Source organism: Anomaloglossus baeobatrachus, chromosome 5 (assembly GCF_048569485.1).
Source record: "Anomaloglossus baeobatrachus isolate aAnoBae1 chromosome 5, aAnoBae1.hap1, whole genome shotgun sequence".
Classification (NCBI taxonomy): Eukaryota; Metazoa; Chordata; class Amphibia; order Anura; family Aromobatidae; genus Anomaloglossus; species Anomaloglossus baeobatrachus.
Window position 1 is genome coordinate 256,894,756 of NC_134357.1, and position 24,130 is coordinate 256,918,885.

Below are 24,130 nucleotides of genomic sequence, written 5' to 3' on the forward strand. Positions count from 1 at the left end.
CCATGAGTGTGGGGCAGCGTGGCCTATTAGGGAGGCCAGTAAATGTTTGCGTCAGGAGCCCTGCAGGGACCCATGAGTCTGGGGCAGCGTGGCCTATTAGGGAGGCCAGTAAATGTTTATGTCAGGAGCCCTGTGGGGACCCATGAGTGTGGGGCAGCGTGGCCTATTAGGGAGGCCAGTAAATGTTGATGTCAGGAGCCCTCTGGGGACCCATGAGTGTGGGCAGCGTGGCCTATTAGGGAGGCCAGTAAATGTTTATGTCAGGAGCCCTGTGGGGACCCATGAGTGTGGGCAGCGTGGCCTATTAGGGAGGCCAGTAAATGTTTATGTCAGGAGCCCTGTGGGGACCCATGAGTCTGGGGCAGCGTGACCTATTAGGGAGGCCAGTAAATGTTTATGTCAGGAGCCCTGTGGGGACCCATGAGTCTGGGGCAGCGTGGCCTATTAGGGAGGCCAGTAAATGTTTACGTCAGGAGCCCTGCAGGGACCCATGAGTCTGGGGCAGCGTGGCCTATTAGGGAGGCCAGTAAATGTTTATGTCAGGAGCCCTGTGGGGACCCATGAGTCTGGGGCAGCGTGGCCTATTAGGGAGGCCAGTAAATGTTTATGTCAGGAGCCCTGTGGGGACCCATGAGTGTGGGGCAGCGTGGCCTATTAGGGAGGCCAGTAAATGTTTATGTCAGGAGCCCTGTGGGGACCCATGAGTGTGGGGCAGCGTGGCCTATTAGGGAGGCCAGTAAATGTTTACGTCAAGAGCCCTGCAGGGACCCATGAGTCTGGGGCAGCGTGGCCTATTAGGGAGGCCAGTAAATGTTTATGTCAGGAGCCCTGCAGGGACCCATGAGTGTGGGGCAGCGTGGCCTATTAGGGAGGCCAGTAAATGTTTACGTCAGGAGCCCTGTGGGGATCCATGAGTCTGGGGCAGCGTGGCCTATTAGGGAGGCCAGTAAATGTTTATGTCAGGAGCCCTGTGGGGACCCATGAGTCTGGGGCAGCGTGGCCTATTAGGGAGGCCAGTAAATGTTTATGTCAGGAGCCCTCTGAGGACCCATGAGTGTGGGGCAGCGTGGCCATATCTCCAGTAGTGGCCAACCCCTGTAACCTGAGTGAGCACAAAGGCTTTCTCCTTATTCCCAGCCTGTCTACATACACAAGCAGCATCACTAGCTCAGGCCGCAGCTTCTCTACATTCACTGGCTAATAAAGAAATCACACAAAAATAGCACCACAGGCTTCAAAATGAATATGTAGGCCTCGGTTGCCGGGGCGACACAAAGCGCTGCACGTGTGACTAGTGACGTAACGAGGACGCAGCAGGCGCACTGGGCGTGTGCGCAGACTTCCGGTTACGTCACGAATTCTCCTCCAAGACCGAGACACCGGGGAACGCTATGAACCGGAGAGACCGAGCGGAGATGACGGGCCAGCACGAGTGACCGGAACCGGAGCACGAAGAGGACATCCAGGCCGCTGTGAGGACAGCCTGAGCGTGCAGGAGCCGCCCTGCGGGGCGCCACAGGCAGGTGAGGATGGCACCGAGGGCACAATGGGCTGCTGTGCGGGGGGCACAGAGGTGTGGTGGGGTGTGCTGCATGTCAGGGGTCTGCCCTCCAGGAACGACGGATCAGACCCCGGAGCCCCGAGCGCTGACCGGGTCCACGGCTGTAATCCATAATCTGGTGCCCACCGAATGGAAGGCTGATTGGTCGCCATCATGGCCGTCATCTCCTGTATGGCACGACCTTGCTCTGGTCACACGGGGATGTGGGCAATCCTGATCGTATCTGTCCCTGTGAGCTCGGCCGTACAGCGGTCAGTGTGTACAGAGCCCACCATCCTGCTCATACACCTGTCAGTGTGTACAGAGCCCACCATCCCTGCTCATACAGCTGTCAGTGTGTACAGAGCCCACCATCCCTGCTCATACAGCTGTCAGTGTGTACAGAGCCCACCATCCTGCTCATACAGCTGTCAGTGTGTACAGAGCCCACCATCCCTGCTCATACAGCTGTCAGTGTGTACAGAGCCCACCATCCTGCTCATACAGCTGTCAGTGTGTACAGAGCCCACCATCCTGCTCATACAGCTGTCAGTGTGTACAGAGCCCACCATCCTGCTCATACAGCTGTCAGTGTGTACAGAGCCCACCATCCTGCTCATACAGCTGTCAGTGTGTACAGAGCCCACCATCCTGCTCATACAGCTGTCAGTGTGTACAGAGCCCACCATCCCTGCTCATACAGCTGTCAGTGTGTACAGAGCCCACCATCCTGCTCATACAGCTGTCAGTGTGTACAGAGCCCACCATCCTGCTCATACAGCTGTCAGTGTGTACAGAGCCCACCATCCCTGCTCATACAGCTGTCAGTGTGTACAGAGCCCACCATCCTGCTCATACAGCTGTCAGTGTGTACAGAGCCCACCATCCCTGCTCATACAGCTGTCAGTGTGTACAGAGCCCACCATCCTGCTCATACAGCTGTCAGTGTGTACAGAGCCCACCATCCTGCTCATACAGCTGTCAGTGTGTACAGAGCCCACCATCCCTGCTCATACAGCTGTCAGTGTGTACAGAGCCCACCATCCTGCTCATACAGCTGTCAGTGTGTACAGAGCCCACCATCCCTGCTCATACAGCTGTCAGTGTGTACAGAGCCCACCATCCCTGCTCATACAGCTGTCAGTGTGTACAGAGCCCACCATCCTGCTCATACAGCTGTCAGTGTGTACAGAGCCCACCATCCCTGCTCATACAGCTGTCAGTGTGTACAGAGCCCACCATCCCTGCTCATACAGCTGTCAGTGTGTACAGAGCCCACCATCCTGCTCATACAGCTGTCAGTGTGTACAGAGCCCACCATCCTGCTCATACAGCTGTCAGTGTGTACAGAGCCCACCATCCTGCTCATACAGCGGTCAGTGTGTACAGAGCCCACCATCCTGCTCATACAGCTGTCAGTGTGTACAGAGCCCACCATCCTGCTCATACAGCTGTCAGTGTGTACAGAGCCCACCATCCTGCTCATACAGCTGTCAGTGTGTACAGAGCCCACCATCCCTGCTCATACAGCTGTCAGTGTGTACAGAGCCCACCATCCTGCTCATACAGCTGTCAGTGTGTACAGAGCCCACCATCCCTGCTCATACAGCTGTCAGTGTGTACAGAGCCCACCATCCTGCTCATACAGCTGTCAGTGTGTACAGAACCCACCATCCTGCGTCCTGCTCATACAGCTGTCAGTGTGTACAGAACCCACCATCCCTGCTCATACAGCTGTCAGTGTGTACAGAGCCCACCATCCTGCTCATACAGCTGTCAGTGTGTACAGAGCCCACCATCCCTGCTCATACAGCTGTCAGTGTGTACAGAGCCCACCATCCTGCTCATACAGCTGTCAGTGTGTACAGAGCCCACCATCCTGCTCATACAGCTGTCAGTGTGTACAGAGCCCACCATCCTGCTCATACAGCTGTCAGTGTGTACAGAGCCCACCATCCTGCTCATACAGCTGTCAGTGTGTACAGAGCCCACCATCCTGCTCATACAGCTGTCAGTGTGTACAGAGCCCACCATCCCTGCTCATACAGCTGTCAGTGTGTACAGAGCCCACCATCCTGCTCATACAGCTGTCAGTGTGTACAGAGCCCACCATCCTGCTCATACAGCTGTCAGTGTGTACAGAGCCCACCATCCCTGCTCATACAGCTGTCAGTGTGTACAGAGCCCACCATCCTGCTCATACAGCTGTCAGTGTGTACAGAGCCCACCATCCTGCTCATACAGCTGTCAGTGTGTACAGAGCCCATCATCCTGCTCATACAGCTGTCAGTGTGTACAGAACCCACCATCCTGCGTCCTGCTCATACAGCTGTCAGTGTGTACAGAACCCACCATCCCTGCTCATACAGCTGTCAGTGTGTACAGAGCCCACCATCCCTGCTCATACAGCTGTCAGTGTGTACAGAGCCCACCATCCCTGCTCATACAGCTGTTAGTGTGTACAGAGCCCACCATCCCTGCTCATACAGCTGTCAGTGTGTACAGAGCCCACCATCCCTGCTCATACAGCTGTCAGTGTGTACAGAGCCCACCATCCTTGCTCATACAGCTGTCAGTGTGTACAGAGCCCACCATCCCTGCTCATACAGCTGTCAGTGTGTACAGAGCCCACCATCCCTGCTCATACAGCTGTCAGTGTGTACAGAGCCCACCATCCCTGCTCATACAGCTGTCAGTGTGTACAGAGCCCACCATCCTGCTCATACAGCTGTCAGTGTGTACAGAGCCCACCATCCTGCTCATACAGCTGTCAGTGTGTACAGAACCCACCATCCTGCTCATACAGCTGTCAGTGTGTACAGAGCCCACCATCCTGCTCATACAGCTGTCAGTGTGTACAGAGCCCACCATCCCTGCTCATACAGCTGTCAGTGTGTACAGAGCCCACCATCCTGCTCATACAGCTGTCAGTGTGTACAGAGCCCACCATCCTGCTCATACAGCTGTCAGTGTGTACAGAGCCCACCATCCCTGCTCATACAGCTGTCAGTGTGTACAGAGCCCACCATCCTGCTCATACAGCTGTCAGTGTGTACAGAGCCCACCATCCTGCTCATACAGCTGTCAGTGTGTACAGAGCCCATCATCCTGCTCATACAGCTGTCAGTGTGTACAGAACCCACCATCCTGCGTCCTGCTCATACAGCTGTCAGTGTGTACAGAACCCACCATCCCTGCTCATACAGCTGTCAGTGTGTACAGAGCCCACCATCCCTGCTCATACAGCTGTCAGTGTGTACAGAACCCACCATCCTGCGTCCTGCTCATACAGCTGTCAGTGTGTACAGAACCCACCATCCCTGCTCATACAGCTGTCAGTGTGTACAGAGCCCACCATCCCTGCTCATACAGCTGTCAGTGTGTACAGAGCCCACCATCCCTGCTCATACAGCTGTTAGTGTGTACAGAGCCCACCATCCCTGCTCATACAGCTGTCAGTGTGTACAGAGCCCACCATCCCTGCTCATACAGCTGTCAGTGTGTACAGAGCCCACCATCCTTGCTCATACAGCTGTCAGTGTGTACAGAGCCCACCATCCCTGCTCATACAGCTGTCAGTGTGTACAGAGCCCACCATCCCTGCTCATACAGCTGTCAGTGTGTACAGAGCCCACCATCCCTGCTCATACAGCTGTCAGTGTGTACAGAGCCCACCATCCTGCTCATACAGCTGTCAGTGTGTACAGAGCCCACCATCCTGCTCATACAGCTGTCAGTGTGTACAGAGCCCACCATCCTGCTCATACAGCTGTCAGTGTGTACAGAGCCCACCATCCCTGCTCATACAGCTGTCAGTGTGTACAGAGCCCACCATCCTGCTCATACAGCTGTCAGTGTGTACAGAGCCCACCATCCCTGCTCATACAGCTGTCAGTGTGTACAGAGCCCACCATCCCTGCTCATACAGCTGTCAGTGTGTACAGAGCCCACCATCCCTGCTCATACAGCTGTCCGTGTGTACAGAGCCCACCATCCTGCTCATACAGCTGTCAGTGTGTACAGAGCCCACCATCCTGCTCATACAGCTGTCAGTGTGTACAGAACCCACCATCCTGCTCATACAGCGGTCAGTGTGTACAGAGCCCATCATCCCTGCTCATACAGCGGTCAGTGTGTACAGAGCCCACCATCCCTGCTCATACAGCTGTCAGTGTGTACAGAGCCCACCATCCCTGCTCATACAGCTGTCAGTGTGTACAGAGCCCACCATCCCTGCTCATACAGCTGTCAGTGTGTACAGAGCCCACCATCCCTGCTCATACAGCTGTCAGTGTGTACAGAGCCCACCATCCCTGCTCATACAGCTGTCAGTGTGTACAGAGCCCACCATCCTGCTCATACAGCTGTCAGTGTGTACAGAGCCCACCATCCCTGCTCATACAGCTGTCAGTGTGTACAGAGCCCACCATCCCTGCTCATACAGCTGTCAGTGTGTACAGAGCCCACCATCCCTGCTCATACAGCTGTCAGTGTGTACAGAGCCCACCATCCCTGCTCATACAGCTGTCAGTGTGTACAGAGCCCACCATCCCTGCTCATACAGCTGTCAGTGTGTACAGAGCCCACCATCCCTGCTCATACAGCTGTCAGTGTGTACAGAGCCCACCATCCTGCTCATACAGCTGTCAGTGTGTACAGAGCCCACCATCCCTGCTCATACAGCTGTCAGTGTGTACAGAGCCCACCATCCTGCTCATACAGCTGTCAGTGTGTACAGAACCCACCATCCCTGCTCATACAGCTGTCAGTGTGTACAGAACCCACCATCCCTGCTCATACAGCTGTCAGTGTGTACAGAACCCACCATCCCTGCTCATACAGCTGTCAGTGTGTACAGAGCCCACCATCCTGCTCATACAGCTGTCAGTGTGTACAGAACCCACCATCCTGCGTCCTGCTCATACAGCTGTCAGTGTGTACAGAACCCACCATCCCTGCTCATACAGCTGTCAGTGTGTACAGAGCCCACCATCCCTGCTCATACAGCTGTCAGTGTGTACAGAGCCCACCATCCTGCTCATACAGCTGTCAGTGTGTACAGAGCCCACCATCCTGCTCATACAGCTGTCAGTGTGTACAGAACCCACCATCCTGCGTCCTGCTCATACAGCTGTCAGTGTGTACAGAACCCACCATCCCTGCTCATACAGCTGTCAGTGTGTACAGAGCCCACCATCCCTGCTCATACAGCTGTCAGTGTGTACAGAGCCCACCATCCTGCTCATACAGCTGTCAGTGTGTACAGAGCCCACCATCCCTGCTCATACAGCTGTCAGTGTGTACAGAGCCCACCATCCCTGCTCATACAGCTGTCAGTGTGTACAGAGCCCACCATCCCTGCTCATACAGCTGTCAGTGTGTACAGAGCCCACCATCCTGCTCATACAGCTGTCAGTGTGTACAGAGCCCACCATCCCTGCTCATACAGCTGTCAGTGTGTACAGAGCCCACCATCCTGCTCATACAGCTGTCAGTGTGTACAGAGCCCACCATCCCTGCTCATACAGCTGTCAGTGTGTACAGAACCCACCGTCCTGCTCATACAGCTGCATGGCTCGCTTCGGGGGACCCTGTGACAGGTTGCGGTGGGGTGTCACAATTATAATTGTGCAGCCTTAACACTGCAGTGTGATGTGTGGCTCTCAGTGAGCAGACGTCTCCAGTGTTTGGAATTGGAGCAACTATAAAATATCTGTAGTTTTGATACACTGAATAACGGCTGCTGATGACTATCAATAAGGGGCTCTGCCTGCATTGAGGGGATTACCGGCTGGCTAGTCCTACAGAGGCAACTGCCCTAAAGCAGTAGATGGGATTGGCCGCAGTTTTCTGCTCTTCACAGGCTTGGTACAGACAGAGGGGGGGTCTGGTGTAAAGGCTGCCGCCAGGCACTCCGCGCCCTGGTGTAAAGGCTGCCGCCGGGCACTCCGCACTCTGGTGTAAAGGCTGCCGCCGGGCACTCCGCACCCTGGTGTAAAGGCTGCCGCCGGGCACTCCGCACCCTGGTGTAAAGGCTGCCGCCGGGCACTCCGCACCCTGGTGTAAAGGCTGCCGCCGGGCACTCCGCGCCCTGGTGTAAAGGCTGCCGCCGGGCACTCCGCGCCCTGGTGTAAAGGCTGCCTCCGGGCACTCCGCACCCTGGTGTAAAGGCTGCCGCCGGGCACTCCGCGCCCTGGTGTAAAGGCTGCCGCCGGGCACTCCGCGCCCTGGTGTAAAGGCTGCCGCCGGGCACTCCGCGCCCTGGTGTAAAGGCTGCCGCCGGGCACTCCGCGCCCTGGTGTAAAGGCTGCCGCCGGGCACTCCGCGCCCTGGTGTAAAGGCTGCCGCCGGGCACTCCGCGCCCTGGTGTAAAGGCTGCCGCCGGGCACTCCGCGCCCTGGTGTAAAGGCTGCCGCCGGGCACTCCGCGCCCTGGTGTAAAGGCTGCCGCCGGGCACTCCGCGCCCTGGTGTAAAGGCTGCCGCCGGGCACTCCGCGCCCTGGTGTAAAGGCTGCCGCCGGGCACTCCGCGCCCTGGTGTAAAGGCTGCCGCCGGGCACTCCGCGCCCTGGTGTAAAGGCTGCCGCCGGGCACTCCGTGCCCTGGTGGCATCCGTGAAATAAATGTCACACATATGGATGCCACACATACATGAAACACTGACATGTGAAGGCAGCATTACTGCTATATGAACTTTAGTCCTTCCCAAAAAACTCCACCTTCTTATGTCTTCAAGAAAAATCCTAAGTGGAAGAAAAGATTGAAGAAACCCTATAATAAAGCTTAAAGGGTTAATCCCAGCTCCAAAATAGTAGCAGCAGCAGCAGCTGCTCATGTGCAGGGCATTGCAGCTTGAGTATCAATGGTTCCGTCCACCCATATAGTCAGTTGCTTGTGGTAGTAACCATGGATATCTAAGCTGCAATGCACTGCAAATGAGGTAAGAGACATGGCCACAGTATGGAAAATAAGTATTTGATACACTGCCAGTTTTGCAAGTTTTCCCATCTACAAAGAATAGAAAAGTCTGTAATTTTTATTATCTGTACACTTTAAGTGTGGCAGACAGAATTTCCACCCCCCTCCCCCAAAATCTAGAAAATCACATTGAATCATTTTTAAATAATTATTTCATGCAATAAAATGCAAATTAAGTATTTGATACAATAGAAAAGCAAAATATAATATTTGGTACAGGAATCTTTGTTTGCAATTACAGAAGTCAGACATTTCCTGTATTTCTTGACCATGTATGCACACACTGCAGCAGGGATTTTAGCCCACTCCTCCTTACAGATCTACTCCAGATCTTACAGGTTTTGGAGCTGTCACAGGGCAACACTGTGTTTCACCTCCCTCCAAAGATTTTCTATTGGGTTCAGGTCTGGAGACTGGCTGGGCCACTCCAGGACCTTGAAATGCTTCTTTCGGAGCCACTTCTTGGTTGCCCTGGCTGTGTGTTTCAGGTGATTGTCATGATGGAAGACCCATCTGCGACCCATCTTCAATGCTCGTACTGAGGAATGTAAGTTGTGCACCAAAATCTTGTGATCCATTGTCCCTTTAGCACTGTGCAGTTGTAATTGTGCCAAAAGTTGTTGCCTTCTCACCAAGCTGCTTGCCTAGTGTCATGTAGCCAATCTCAGACTTGTGCAGGGCTACAATTTTGTCCCTGGTGTCTTTAGAAAGCGCTTTGGTCTTGGCCATGGTGGAGAGGTTGCAGTGTGATTGATTGTGTGTGGACAGGTGTCTTTTATACAGGTAATGAGTTCAAACAGGTGCAATTAATACATGTAATGAGTGCAGCGTAGGAGGGATTCCAAAAGAAAAAATACCAGGTCTGTAAGAGCCAGAATTCTTCCTGATTGGTAGGTGATCAAATACTTCATTCAATAAAATGCAAATTCATTATTTAACCCTAGCATGCGTGATATCGCAAATCTACACTTTTACGTGACAGGGTCCTTTTAGGAGAAACTCGCATAAATAACTTTTACAAGTTTATTTCAAAATTTTTTATATAGCTACTGGTACAGTACCACACTGATAAATTAGACAAAAGCAGCAAGGACGGGGTACAAAGTATTAAAATTTAACCTTTAAGTCCTATTAAAATGGAAGCAGGTAAAGCCTTACTCCACAATAGTTATCTTAAAACCAACACAATACAATCCCCCCTAGCATGTATAGGGGTACCATCAAGGCCAGGGCAATGCCTGTACAGATAACAGAAACAGGTAAGCTGACCCGTGCTAGGTATACACCAGGACAGCTCACCGGTAGGCCTTGGACCACCACAGTATCAAAATACGATCCAAGAACCCTGTATTAATAGATAGAGGAGGATGGAACGATCTCGCCACATCAGACGGCGATCCAACCACTATCAAAAAAGATCCTCATATCTTCCTGGGCGTCCCAGTGGTCCTATTTCAGTGGACTTAACACCTGGTCCCCTTAAGGAGATTGAGGTCCTGATGTCCTTGTTCTCCCAACGCGTTTCATATACAAAGATAATCGTCAGGGGAGTATAGACAGTCAGTCTTTACATCAGAAGGACAGGACAGGACATGCGGACGGCAAACAGCGGGGCTCCTATATGCTGCGCAGCATATAGGAGCCCCGCTGTTTGCCGTCCGCATGTCCTGTCCTGTCCTTCTGATGTAAAGACTGACTGTCTATACTCCCCTGACGATTATCTTTGTATATGAAACGCGTTGGGAGAACAAGGACATCAGGACCTCAATCTCCTTAAGGGGACCAGGTGTTAAGTCCACTGAAATAGGACCACTGGGACGCCCAGGAAGATATGAGGATCTTTTTTGATAGTGGTTGGATCGCCGTCTGATGTGGCGAGATCGTTCCATCCTCCTCTATCTATTAATACAGGGTTCTTGGATCGTATTTTGATACTGTGGTGGTCCAAGGCCTACCGGTGAGCTGTCCTGGTATATACCTAGCACGGGTCAGCTTACCTGTTTCTGTTATCTGTACAGGCATTGCCCTGGCCTTGATGGTACCCCTATACATGCTAGGGGGGGATTGTATTGTGTTGGTTTTAAGATAACTATTGTGGAGTAAGGCTTTACCTGCTTCCATTTTAATAGGACTTATTAAAGGTTAAATTTTAATACTTTGTACCCCGTCCTTGCTGCTTTTGTTTATTTCAAAATTGCAAAATAAGATATGAATAATGCACATTTTAATTATGTTTTGCAGAAAACACCAAAAAACTTTTTTTTTTTCCAAATTTCAAACAAAGATATGAAAAACACACAAAGGTATATAAATCTAGAGTAAAGTAGCTGCAGCTACATTTCTTTTCTGACTTTTTTCTTTTCAGTTTTATTGGTCATCCAAACAACATGTGAAAATTCTTTTCTGAATGTTTTTTACAGACATTTTCTCCACAAGGGGTACAATATCACTCAGTTTTCCTCCCTTAAAGGGAAGGTATCCTCAAAAGAAAAAATAACTGAAAAAATGTAAAGTAATAATGTTTAAATGTTTTGTTTTAAATATCATTTTTTTTTAATTGTGTAAAATATAAAAAAAAAATTAAAAAGTTAGATATTTTCCACTGTTAAACACTAGGGGGAGCAGCTTCTGAAATCCTACTGAATTTCCACTTTATAAAAAGCTCAGATTACAGCCTGTCGTAAAGTGGGCGGAGTCTGCTCTCCTGTGTGTGAGGTCACGCCTCCCCCTCCCAATCTGAGTGTTTACAACAGATAACAGAGAATGACATGTAGGGACACAGTGCAGAGCCATTTTCCTGGTGACCAGAAATGTCTAAAGTGTCACCAAGGACAGCAGGAGCATCACACAGGATAGGATTAGATACACGACTCAGCAGACAGCATCACACAGAACAGGATTAGATACACAGCTCAGCAGACTGTATCACACAGGACAGGATTAGATACACGGCTCAGCAGACAGCATCACACAGGACAGGATTAGATACACGGCTCAGCAGACAGCATCACACAGGACAGGATTAGATACACGGCTCAGCAGACAGCATCACACAGGACAGGATTAGATACACGGCTCAGCAGACAGTATCACACAGGATAGGATTAGATACACAGCCCTGCAGACAGTATCACACAGGATAGGATTAGATACACGGCTCAGCAGACAGTATCACACAGGACAGGATTAGATACACAGCTGTGCAGACAGTATCACACGATAGGATTAGATACACAGCCCTGCAGACAGTATCACACAGGATAGGATTAGATACACGGCTCAGCAGACAGTATCACACAGGACAGGATTAGATACACAGCTGTGCAGACAGTATCACACAGGATAGGATTAGATACACGGCTCAGCAGACAGTATGACACGATAGGATTGGATACACAGCTCTGCAGACATCACACAGGATAGGATTAGATACACAGCTGAGCAGACAGTATCACACGATAGGATTAGATACACAGCCCTGCAGACAGTATCACACAGGATAGGATTAGATACACGGCTCAGCAGACAGTATTACACAGGAGAGGATTGGATACTCAGCCCTGCAGACAGTATCACACAGGAGAGGATTAGATAAACAGCCGTGCAGACAGTATCAGACAACATAGGATTAGATAGATAGCTCAGCAGACAGTATCACACGACAGGATTATATACACAGCTCAGCAGACAGTATCACACGACAGGATTAGATACACAGCTCAGCAGACAGTATCACACAGGATAGGATTAGATACACAACCCTGCAGACAGTATCACCGGTACACACACAGGTACTCACATGCAGTGGCACACACACACACACCCCTGATGGGGACCTTGTGCCACACACACCTTTCACATCATTCCTCCCTGTGACCTCTGGTGGGCGCTCCGGGCAGCTGTGCGGCATGCCATCCTCCCCTGCGTCCGTCCGACATTTCACACATCCGATCGCATACACTCACACATCCGATCGCATACACTCACACACACTCACGATATCGCACATACCTGTACAATCGCGCGCACACACTCACAACATCCGGAGATATCACATGCTTCCCATGTGATCCTCTCGCAGGTCCTGGAAGCTCACTGCACAGCATCGCAAGCGCCGACACACACTCACAATCACCCCTGATGGGGACCTTGTGACACACACCCACACACCAGCGGCGGGCAGAGCTGGGGGAGCTGCGGCAGCGGGCAGAGCGGGGACTTGGGAGAACGGAGGGAGGGGGGTGTCATTGGAGACGGTAACGGCGGGGGGGAGGGGCGGCGGCAGTAGCTGGGGCAAAGCAGGGCCTGGGGAGAACGGAGGGATGGGATGTCATCGGAGACAGTAATGGGGGGAGGGGAGGCGAGGCGGCCCGTACTCACACATCCCGGCGGGTGACAGGGGTAAAGTGGAGCAAACAGCACACGCTGTGAGCTCCACAATAATGGCGCTGGTCTCCTCCCTCTGTTGTGTTCTGGACAGCCCAGGGGGCGCGTTCCAGGTCACAGCAGACGCCCACTGTAACGTATGGCATGGGGTCGGAGCCCGACTATCAGTCTATGCACAGGGGCTGCCTTAAAGGAATGAGTTACTGTCGTTACACACACAGCAAATCCAGCATGGCAGCCCCCAGTGCCTACAGTAAAATAAGAATTACATAAAAACTAAAGCTGCGATTTTCATTTTGTATTAGAAATACTTGATTTCATAATCACTATTTTTAATACAAAAATAAAAAACTGCGATACCTTCCCTTTTAAGTTTCTTGGACAAATGAGACAACGCTTTTGTTTTCTTTCTCCTGGCCCTGGAATATCCTGAAACTGTACGCCACACTGTTTCATTATTTCTTTAGTTTGCTTTGGCAAGCATTTCATGTTGCTTCGCTCCATCATGTGAGGCATTACAAGTTCATGGCAAAGGTCCTTCCAGGATAGGTGTCTCCTGTCCTTCCTCCTTGCGTGAAATTCCGGAGAGTTTCTGTATAAATAATGAATGAATTTAGGGCTGCTACATCAAGCATATTTCAGAAAATTACTACAGGCCATCATCTTGTTTGCCTCTTGCATGAATATTCTCCCACCATTTCATCCATTTTTCCTGCACCTCCTTTAGTTTTATTGTAATGCAAGATGATTTCTGGTTTCAGTTTCCTGTCATTGCTGTCAATACTGCAATCATGATGCGTGGTACTCAGTAATATAACGGATTTCTCCTTCTTCGCTTGGTAAGATACCAGTGTCGCTTTGTTGTTGAAACCAAACACACTCTCATAAAGTGCTCGCAGTGGATTGTTTCATTGCTTGAGGAATTTCTCGTTGGTTTGGCTTCATAGTACCAACAAGTGTAACAGCTTGTTCAAGCAGAAAATTGCCCAGTGCAACATTGGTGAAATAATTGTGCAAGGTAATGTTTCTACCTGAATTGTATATTGGTACAGCAAGTGTTTTCACAATCTCAGACTCTAGGTCTTTCTGTACTGGTGTATCAACTTCTTTCCACAGTAGATAAGCCCATTTATGCTGTAATAATTTGTAGAATCACATATCAGAATATTTTTATTTCACACTTGGCTGGTTTACTGTGCATGTATTGTATGAACTTGCAATGTCCTCTGAACGGCACAAATTGCTATATATATATATATTAGTTTTTGTTTTTTTCTTGATTGTCCCACTGCACAGAAAAGAAAAAAGAAAGTAAAGGATGCATAAAGGTGTAGAGATGCCACAAAGAACTGCAGGCCATCCCTAATGTGGTCCTTGTTGAATTGGCAGCCTTGCCTATCCATGTAGACTCGCACTCCTTGTCTACTTCTCTCTAATCGGCAGTTACAAACCAGTCCTAAACCTACAAAATCTTATGCATGAAGTGCAACCAGATAGGTGCTGCAGGTAGTTTAAATTACAATGGATGGTAAGCTCTACCAGACAACGTGCAAGTAACAAATCACCCAAAATACCGTAACATAATAGTCTAGATGTATAAGGGTTTTAATAGCCTCATAGGACTCATAAAAAGAGACGATACATACCCCAAAAGAAAGTGTGATTTTTCTTCCGCACATGTTGTACATGTTGTACTGGCGCCTTTCCACCGCTTTATCTTGTCTGATTATTCACAGAATAGAATGATCCCATGCTGTGGTGTATGGGAATGCAGCAATATGCTGCCAATCTGTTGTCCTCCATTAGTGCTTGTTATGCTGTCTAGAGTAGGTGCTGCTGCAGATCAGTCCTCACTCTGCATATACAGTGTGTCCACCCATATCCTGTGCACCGCCATTTAACATGAGAACGGCGGCAGCTATAGGCATAGAAGTGGTGTCTAGGTATAGTAAAAGTAGCCATGCTCTATTCAATGAATCAACCTATTGCGGCAACAACGGATTTAGCATTTTTTATCTCAAACAGAACGATAGAGAAAAAAAGTGAATTAAAAAATTGTAGGGCATCATCAATTCAATACGAATCGACACCTTGCATACAGAAATGCTATGATATGAAACCCATGACCCCCCCCAAAACATTGAATGCTGGTCACACATATGGCGCTCATTTAACTTTGATGCTCAAAGTGGCCACCGTCAGCTACGATGCACATCTGGCCTCTGGAAAACATACTGTATCTTGCTGCACGTTGTGTAATATGGTAGGTGATACGTCGTCGTAGGTCCTGCAATGTTGGTGGAGGGGTCGCATACTCCTGCTGTTCGATGTGACCTCACAGAAAGAAGTCCAATGGGGTCAGGTCAGGTGAGCGTGGAGGCCACTCCACGCAGCCACCATACCCAATGACTTGTAGGAAGGTCTCCATGAGGTATCGCTTCACATCCGCAGCCTTGTGAGTTTTACACGTTCTAATCATAGCATTTCTGTATGCAAGGTGTTGATTCGTATTTAATTGATGATGCCCTACAACTTTGTAATTCACTTTTTTTCTCTCTCGTTCAGTTTTCGAGATAAAAATGCTAACTCCGTTGTTTTCCACCAGGTGGCGCTATAGGTGGTTTCATTGCGTAGCACATGGCTACTTTACTATACCTAGACACCACTTCTATGCCTATAGCTGCTGCCGTTCTCCAGTTAATGGCGGTGGACGGCATATGGGTGGACACACTGTATAATCTCTCTACCTACCTGCTGGCGGCTTGTGCTTTGTTGGCTGATCAATGCATCTCTGAGTCTTGTTTTGGTTTCGCTCTGGCTCTCATAGACTTGTATTGAGAGCTTGTGGTGGAACTTCTGACTTCCTGTCAGTCAGAAGTTACAAACCCAAGGTGGCGCTGCGGGACCGAAGTGACATCAACAAAAGGTGAAAATGCTGGAGGGTGAGTATAACCGGGTGCAAGAGTGTACATTTAAAGCACCACTCCTCCTACTGAAAAGAAAAATATATAAAACTGCTGGAGTAGTGCTTTTACGTCCCTTAGTGGAACGAAGTAAAAAAACAAAACAAACAAAAAATGTACACATAATTGGAATCACCGCTTCCCGGTTAGAAGTGTCATACTATTAGGCCTAAGCCACACGGCGAGAAAATCGGTGCGAGTGGAGTGCGATAAAACATCGCATTCCCCTCGGACCAATTCTAGCCTGTGTGACAGCACACATGAGCGATTATTTTCTCAGCCCTAATCGGACCGAGAAAACAATCGCAGCATGCTGCGATTGTAATCCGAGACTCTTTCTCTCGCACCCATTCAAGTGAATGGGGCGAGAGAAAAATCGCACTGCACTCGCGGTACACCGGTGTACCGTGCGTGCAGAGCGAGAATGTCTATAGCCGGCTACACAGGCGAGAGGGAGAGAAATCCCTCCCTCCCCTCCTGAGTGCCGGCCCGCCCCCCGCAGCTGAGGTCTGCTCGCACGAACGGACCTCAGTTGCAAGGACACAAGCATGAGACTCGGCTCTGCTGTACTGCCAGCACGAGCCGAGTCTCATGCAAGGGGATCGCAGTAGTCCCCGTGTGGCCCCAGCCTTATACTATTACATGGACCTTCCACAAGCTCAGAGGGGACTGGTGTTTGCTCCACCGAGGATTGTTTATTCTTTTCCAGCTCTGCTTTAAAGTTTTGTTCACATTGTGTTTTTTTTTAATTTAAATTAAAAGCTGCCTTTTTAGTGTCCGCAAAAGCTATAGATATCCAGAAATCTCATGCACATGATTTTTTCTTTTTTTTTTTTTTTCCCCCCCCCCGACTGAATTGTTTTTGATAACTACCTCCCTTCTATTTTACTTATAGAGCGCCATCATATTCCGCAGCACCTTCCAGACATAATTACTGTCCCCATTGGGGCTCACAATATAAAATACCAATCATTAGGTCTTTGGAGTGTGGGAGAAAATCCCGCAAACACGGGGAGAACATACAAACTCCTTGCAGATGGTGTCCGTGGTGGGATTTGACCCCAGGACCTGTAAGACTGCAATGCCCTATTCTATCAGCTTTTTATCACAATGAGGTAGTCCTGCAAAAAGCTTAGAATGTGCTTTTTGGTGAATAAACTAATTTAATTAAACTTGTAATGTAGACCACATATAATCTACACCAAAAAACGCAGCAAAGATTGAAAAGTCCTCATAAACTATTCCAGAAAGATCTGCGGCCTAATAAACAAATGGCACTTCTTCCCTTCTCGCTCTTCAGCGTGCCCAAAATCGTGTGTGACCACATCTAGGGTACGGTTATACTTGGCTTACCAGCTTTAAGGGTTATTCTCAAAATCACAATTATGTTAACATTATTAATTTGACAATATAACCAATTTTTAAATCTGCGTTGCACATTTTACATCCCAAGCGGAGCTGCTCCAGCGGCCCCTGTCAGCACGCAGAGCGAGAATTAGGCACTGGAGTTTCACATCACGGATCTGTCAGTAGGAGGCAATAAAAACAGCTCCTCTCGGCTCTGCATTGCCCAATTATTGTAGAGGAGTGCAGAAGAGTTGAGCTCTGCTAGAAACCAGCTAACAATGATGTAAAGTCACACAGACTGCTTTAGATGGGAGAAGATAAAATCGAAATTCGAGGAAAGGGTGCTTTACACGCTGCAACATCGCTAACGATATATCGTCGGGGTCACGTCGTTAGTGACGCACATCCGGCGCCGTTAGCGACAGCGCAGCGTGTGACACCAAGGAGCGACAATCAACGAGTGCAAAAACGGCAAAAATTGTTTATCGTTGACACGTTGCTCCTTTCCATAATATCGTTGCTGCTGCAGGTACGACGATGTTAGTCGTTCCTGCAGCACCCCACTTCGCTATGTGTGACACCGCAGGAACGACTAATATCTCCTACATGCGTCCACCGGGAATGAGGAAGGAAGGAGGTGGGCGGGATTTTCCGCCCGCTCATCTCCACCCCTCCGCTTCTATTGGACGGCTGCCGTGTGACGCTGCACGAACCGCCCCCTTAGAAAGGAGGCGGTTTGCCTGCCAGAGCGACGTTGCAGGGAAGGTAAGTCCGTGTGACGGGTGTAAGCGATGTTGTGCGCCACGGGCAGCGATTTGCCCGTGTCGCACGACCGACGGGGGCGGGTACGCTCACTATCGATACCGCAGTGTGCAAAGTACCCTGAAGTGCTAGAGCACAGGGTGCACAAAAACTTCTGGTAGGCTAGCTTCCTGATGACTCTGAGAAGTGGGGATAACCTGGAGCACAAAGTAGATGGGGAAGGGGTCTGCAGCACTGAGGAGAAGTAAGGTGCTTCTGAGAAATGTTTTAGTAGATAAGAATAATACTGCACATTTAATGTTGAAGCTGGATGCACATAGAGACAATTGAGATGAAAAAAGCTACCAAATAAGTTTACATTTACTGAACTTCATTAAAAAAAAATAATGGTGGGTTCTTTCCACAAACGTGGCCATTAAAAAAAAATAATGGTGGGTTCTTTCCACAAACGTGGCCTTTGTGTACTCAGGAGAAATTGCGCTACAAATATATTTTTCCCAAATGTGAACAGGAAACATTTAGAATTGAGTCGTTTCTTTTAGTAGAAAACATGGAATTTATTTTTAAATCATTTCACTTGCATTAATTCCTTGAAAGCAACTCAATAATTCACAAACTTCCTTCATGCAGTTTTAAGAGGAACGGTTTCTAAATTGATTGTCTTTTTCTGGTGACTAGGACCCTTGGTTACTTAAAAAAAAAAAGTTAAGGGCCTTGTCTGCCTTCACAGAAATGTTCTGGTGCCAGTGCCGGAAGCGAGCGGTCATGTGACTGCTAGTATATGATTTGCTTCTTCCAACTAGACTTGCACAGGCTCGCTTAATACACATCTATTCGGCATGTGCCTGCATGTATGCAAATCTGTACCGATGCTGGCACCGGAGAATGTCTGACTGCAGACTTGTGAATCCTCTCAGCGTGGAGTATGCGCACTGTGAGGATTTGTATGTTTGCTGGCACCAGAGAATGTTTGACTGCAGACTAGTGAATCCTCTCAGTGTGGAGTATGCGCACTGTGAGGATTTGTATGTCCGCAGTCACATAGTGTAATGAATGTAAAATTTGGCGCTCAAAGCGTTTTGTAACTTTTGTCCACAGTAATACTGATAATAATGTTGACGGTTTATTGTTTGGACTGAAACGTTTGATGATTTTTAGATTGCAAACACACAGAAATCATCCGTTACCTTTTGAGTGCCAAGTTTTCCATTTATTGCATTATGGGATTGGATCCTACTTGGCACTTGCACGCCGGAAGTGCCACGTTTCACCTGATTATGCAGTCACGTAGTGTGGTTGCAGATTTGTAGCCGAAGGCTGGGAAATCCCTTTAAGTGGTCCCTTGAAAAATATTGCTGCTAATTTTTAAACCCTTCTAATATCCTAACAAAATTAAAAGGATATCTGAAAAATGATGCGTATGTAAAGCAGACAGATGGGGGATGTTAACTATTTTGTGTAGCATGTCTATCTGGCTTGGGGCATACACTGTATATTAACCGGTTGACATTTTGGAAATGCAATCCTTATCAACCTAAATAACTGTAAATACTGTAGTTTGATCACGGTAACTAAATCCTTCTTCAGGGCTATCACTGGTAGACATTTTGATATAAGGGTTTTTGCCATCTGCAACAGTAGCGGGGTTGTGTACATGGCCACATTGGGTGTCCCCTCAATTACGTGGGTAAAACAACCAGCGAAGTAAGGAGATGAGCGTGGGAACACGTCGGTGACATCAGGCAAAGGAAGGCTACACCGTTAGTGAGAGACACACTTGTATCCTGTTGTGCCACTTTTATTGCGTCTCTGAAAGTAGTGCGGTGCGCATGCAGAGTGTTATCTTTCTCACGCGCACTGCGGGACACACCAGTGACTCTTTCCATCGGGCAGGCGCGTGAGGCTGCAGCTGACATCACAATTGCGCATGCGTAGTGGCGAGTATTGGAACGCATGTGCACTTGTGGGATATGTCACGGGGAGTTTTACTCTTGTGGCTTTCCCAGCCGGGCATGCGCAATTAAACACTGAAGACATCGTAGCCCTTTGCTATTATTGGTTGTTTGTACTGACGATTTCCTGGCGCCATGATATAAATACTTACATGAACGCTGCTTGCAGCCATAGATTCTACAGGACCCGTTGCCTTCTCCTTAAGGCTATGTGCCCACGGGAGCTTTTTTCTGCGGATTTTGCCGTGGAAAACCTGCAGATTTTCCTGGATTTTCCAGATAAATATGCAGGTTTTAGCATGTACAGACACTCCCCATGTTATCCTATGGGACATGGGGAATGTCTGTGTCCACGCTGCGGAAAAGTGCAGCTGCAGAACATGGTGCGGATGTCCCGCAGCCGCACGTAACTGCATGTTAATTATTCCTGCGGAGATAGAGGCCGGAACGACCGCAGGTAAATCGCATGAAAGTCTGCAGGTTTACCGCAGCTATACCGCTTGAATCCCGCAGCTAAAAATAGCTGCGGACGCCGGCGGGCAGCTGCGGGAAACATGCGCTCGTACCTGCGGATACATCCGCAGGTACGAGCTCCTGTGGGCACATAGCCTAAGTTTCCTGATGAACCTTTAATGGGAAAGGGGAAACGCGTTGAGGCCAGGCAGGGTTGGAGACCTGCGATTACAGGGAAGTGATTTTCTTACTATTATCTTATGGTTTTGTTTTTTTGCCATGTACTGGTATTTTGAAATGTATCTGTTGTATATTGGTTAATGGTAGCACCTTGTTGTATTCCTGCAGGTTGGAATTGTTGGTGATAATGGTATATCTTCCTTACTTCATCAAATATCCAACGGATTACTACTTCACATGCTAGACGTGTATATTAACCCCTTGCAGGTTCACATCATTTTTTGCTCCATTTTTCACATATTTTTGGATCATATGGCAGTGACTCCTCTATCAGTTGGGTCAGGATTATTATTAAATGGTGTACAATGGGGGTGTTTTTACTCCGTTATGTGATCTAACCCCTTTTGTAAATTTCCGTATATTGTATTTTTGCACATTTAATGTACCCCCTTTTAGACGTGTTCATGTTTTTATTATCAGACTTGTCTCCTACATTTAAGGACAGGGAAAGGATTAGCCGACGTGGAAAAGGGACGCCCGAAAACATAAGGCGTTGTGTGTATGTGTGTGTATATATATTTTTTGCTCTTCCTGACCCATCATTGATTTGTATTTGCAACTAGTTGTAGTACCCGGGCGTTGCCTGGGATAGTAACTGTCTCTCTGTCTCTCTCCCGTCTCTTTCCGCGCCTGTCTTGTTGCCTCCAACACTTTTGGTTTCACTTTTTCCCCATTATGTTGATAGGCGCAAAAGCGATTGGTAAATTGGAACACGCAGGGTCAAAATTTGGACTCCCAACATAGCCTATGACGCTCTCAGGCCACAGAAAAATTCTCTCTCTCTCTCTCTCTCTCTCTCTCTCTCTTTCTCTCTCTCTCTCTCTCTCTCTCTCTCTCTCTCTCTCTCATCGCAGCTGAGGCACGGTTTCTGTGACGCAGTAGCGATCTTGTTATGTGTTACACCTACCAGCAATCAGGCCCCTGCTGTGAGGTCGCCGGTCATTGCTGAATGGTCCAGGCCATTTTCTTCAAAGGCGAGGTCCTGCTGGGCAGGACACATCGTTGTGTTTCATGCTGTGTGACAGGGTCATAGTGACTGCTGAGATCGTTATACAGGTCGCTACTGCGACCTGTATCATTCCTGCATCGCTGGTAAGATCTGACTGTGTGACATCTCACCTGTGACCTGTATTGTTCCTGCATCGCTGGTAAGATCTGACTGTGTGACATCTCACCTGCGACCTGTATCGTTCCTGCATCGCTGGTAAGATCTGACTGTGTGACATCTCACCTGCGACCTGTATTGTTCCTGCATCGCTGGTAAGATCTGACTGTGTGACATCTCACCTGCGACCTGTATTGTTCCTGCATCGCTGGTAAGATCTGACTGTGTGACATCTCACCTGCGACCTGTATTGTTCCTGCATCGCTGGTAAGATCTGACTGTGTGACATCTCACCTGCGACCTCCCAGCAACTTACCTGCGATCCCTATCAGGTCGCATCGTTTTCGGGATCGCTGGTAAGTCGTTGTGTGTGACTGGGCCTTAAGTTGTTAGAGAAGAGTTCCAAAGGTACAAAATCTAGCTTGTAAGGGTATTATAACTGGTGTCCAAGCAGCTGGTACTGTAGTATGCTCCCGATGCATCATGTATTTGCATGGGGACCTCAATCAAAACTAAAACAATAAAAAGAAATGTTTTTATTGGCTCATCCCCACCCCTATCAAAAGATTTCTGTGAAAACTGCAACTTGTCCTGCAAAAAGCCATACCTTGAACAGCTCTATTGACCTTGAAAATGTGAAGAAGTTCTGGTATTCAGAGTAATACATGAGAGAAAAAGTTGTGCCCTCCAGGCCCAAAATAGCGGAGTTTCATGTTCTACGCTTAAGTGCCTTTTGTAGATCCTGTTCACTGATCTTCAGGGGAAGAATGTTTGAATAGAAGACACTGGCACACACTTAGTCATCCATAGCTGGTCCCTATTTCTAAAGAAGCTGCACAGACTGAGTAAAGATGGGTAGGTGACCGCGCAGGGGTAGGATGTAGCAGAGCTGTATCCCCCCCCCCCCCCATGACTCCACAACAGCCATTTAGGACATCCAGAGAACAAGCACTGATAGCAGATGCCATAAGATGTACTGATTATAGATTAGTGATATGTAGTCACGTTTCCAATGGAGATGGGGGGAAAGCTTTTAAAGGGGGTTATCTTGGACTGTTTTTACTAAGCAGGCAGGTAGTTGCTAACTTCCCACCTGTTTGCCTAATTTCCATCTCTGTTGGCTCAGAGCAGTCACAGACCATTCCTGCTGGCCTTTCTGCAGCTGGCGCCACGTGGGCAGAGCAGCTGCTGCTCTACTGATTGTGCATTACTGGCGATGTCATGCTGATTGACAGCGTGCCCAACTGCATGGTGCTAGCTGGCAGTTGGACTAATATTAGCAGTCGCTCCCCATTGACAGAACAGCCCAGATGAATAGCTGCTGTATTGATGTTAAGTGGAACCTGTCACCAGTTTTTTGGCCTATAAGCTGCGGCCACCACCAGTGGGCTTTTGTATACAGTATTCTAACATGTTGTATATAAGAGCCCAGGCCGCTGTGTAGAACATAAAAATCACTTTATAATACTCACCTAAACCGGTCGCTGCGGTGGATGTCTTCATCCGCCGGTGCCTCCTCTTTCGCCCATCTTCGTCCTCTTTCTGAAGCCTGTGTGCATGACGTGTCCTACGTCATACACACTCGCCGGTCCCACACAGGCGCACTACACTGCTCAGGACCTGAATGCCGGCGAGTGTGGATGACGTCGGACCCGTCATGCACCGCGGCTTCAGAAGGACGACAGAGGCGGCGACAAAGATGGCCGAAAGAGGGAGCGCCAGCACCCGAGGATGAATACGCCCATCTGAGCCACATCCACCGCAGCGACCGGTTCAGGTAAGTATAAAGTGATTTTTATGTTCTACACAGCAGCCTGGGCTCTTATACAGCGTTCTAACATGCTGTATATAAGAACCCACTGGTGGTTGCTGCAGCTTTATAGGACAAAAAACTGGTGACAGGTTCCCTTTAAGCAGCAGAATTGCCAAAAGGAGTAGTGCATGACCGCTGTGAGCCGGCACCAGTTAGAAAAGGAAGGCAGATAGCAACTACCTGCCTGTAAGTTCTTGGATTTATAATAAAAATGAATAGTGAAAGCACCCAGCTGCAGCCACTATTCAGCTGAGAGCTATGCTGTCACATATATATACTGGTCACATCCGCGATCAGCTGTTCCCAGCTGAGGTGCCACCACCCCTTCATCTGACGTCAATGACCTAGCCTATGGATGGCACATTAACATGAATGTACCGGGCAACACCTTGAAATTGTCATATCGTTGTTGTTTATGAAGGAATAGCCTCTTAGTGAGACGGTCACCCCCAAACTCAATGTAAGCTAATCGGGTAGTCATATAGTTTAGCTTTTATAATAATCATGCTTGTAGTTTTTCTGCACAGTGAATGCAGAGAAAACAATCTTTATTCTTTATGCATCTGGGATGTGGCTGAGTTCGCAGTACACC

General features: G+C 48.9%; 1 protein-coding gene across 3 annotated transcripts in view; it reads left to right on the top strand.

Annotated features, from left to right (window-relative positions):
- Nucleotides 1-1,309: 1,309 nt before the first annotated feature.
- MAPK8 (mitogen-activated protein kinase 8) overlaps nt 1,310-24,130 on the top strand; it is an 85,764-nt gene continuing 62,943 nt past the window's right edge. Inside the window, exon 1 of one of the 3 annotated variants that reach the window (XM_075349371.1) lies at nt 1,310-1,523. The gene's annotated coding sequence lies outside the window, so the exon portion shown is untranslated. The remainder of the gene's footprint in view (nt 1,524-24,130) is intronic. The other 2 variants (XM_075349370.1, XM_075349372.1) reach the window with 2 other exon arrangements.